Source organism: Arachis duranensis, chromosome 2, assembly GCF_000817695.3.
Source record: "Arachis duranensis cultivar V14167 chromosome 2, aradu.V14167.gnm2.J7QH, whole genome shotgun sequence".
Lineage (NCBI taxonomy): Eukaryota > Viridiplantae > Streptophyta > Magnoliopsida > Fabales > Fabaceae > Arachis > Arachis duranensis.
This window is the reverse complement of record NC_029773.3, coordinates 66,782,907-66,784,329: the sequence shown is the minus strand read 5'-3', so window position 1 is coordinate 66,784,329 and position 1,423 is coordinate 66,782,907.

Sequence of the window (1,423 nt, the reverse complement as noted above, 5' to 3'; positions counted from 1 at the left end):
AGAACTGATGGCGGCATTCAAGAGAATCCGGAAGGTCTAACCTTGTCTGTGGTATTCTGAGTAGGATTCAATGATTGAATGACTGTGACGTGCTTCAAACTCCTAGCAGGCGGGGCGTTAGTGACAGACGCAAAAGAATCGATGGATTCTATTCCGGCCTGACCGAGAACCAACAGATGATTACCCCATGCTGTGACAGAGCATAGGCAAACGTTTTCACTGAGAGGATGGGAGGTAGCCACTGACAATGGTGAAACCCTACATAAGCTTGCCATGGAAAGGAGTAAGAAGGATTGGATGAAGACATTAGGAAAGCAGAGAGACGGAAGGAAAGGCATCTTCATGCGCTTGTCTGAAGTTCCTACCAATGAATTACATAAGTACCTCTATCTTTATCTTGTTGTTTTTATGCGTTCATCACTATATCCATTTGAGTTTGCCTGACTAAGATTTACAAGATGACCATAGCTTGCTTCATACTAACAATCTCCGTGGGATCGACCCTTACTCGCGTAAGGTTTATTACTTGGACGACCCAGTGCACTTGCTGGTTAGTTGTGCGAAGTTGTGTAATGCCATGGTATTGAACACCAAGTTTTTGGGGTTCATAACCGGGGATTATGAGAGTTGTGAAAAGTATTGTTCACAATTTCGCGCACCATCCTTCAATTCAGTTTGAAGCGAGTTGAAGCTAACCATGTTACAAGAACAAGAAGTTATTTCCTCTATTGTAGCCTTTGTGGCTTTAACAGGATCAAATTTGGTAGCAACACACACCCATACTCTAATATCAAATTTCCCTCCAATTTGGCGTCATTGTAAGCCAATTGAGCCAAAGTAGTTTTTCCAATTCCACCTATGCCTTCTACAGAAATCATAGACAATTTACTATCACAAGCACTGTCTAACAACAAGTCAATTATGTCCTCCTTGTCTTTGTCCCTGCCATATATATCAGAACTTTCAATTAGAGAAGATTGAATTCTCCACGACATGTCCTCTAGCTCTTTGGTAACCTCCTCTTTTAGACCAATATCATCTTTCTCTTCAACAACAGACTCTAGTGTATCAACAATGTCTTGCATGCTATTCGATACCCGAATATCATCAGCACTCTCTTCCAAAATTGAATTAACATATCGAGACCAGGAAGAAGAGTTACTTGGATTGCTTTGAGTGGAAGCTTTAGTGGAGAGCTCATCTAGCAAGTCATCAGCCATATATAGAGCATCTTGGAGGTCAACAAGCCACTTCTTGACTTTTTGATCTTTGATCTGCTTCAACTCAGCATCCTCAAGCACAGGTCGAGCGGCACGTAGACTTGCCCTCAGCCTCCGAAGCAACTTCTGCTCAGCTGGGGTTGACTTGATAGAAGACAGCTTGTTCAAAACAGCATCAACAAAGGAAGAGAGAAAAGCTCTAC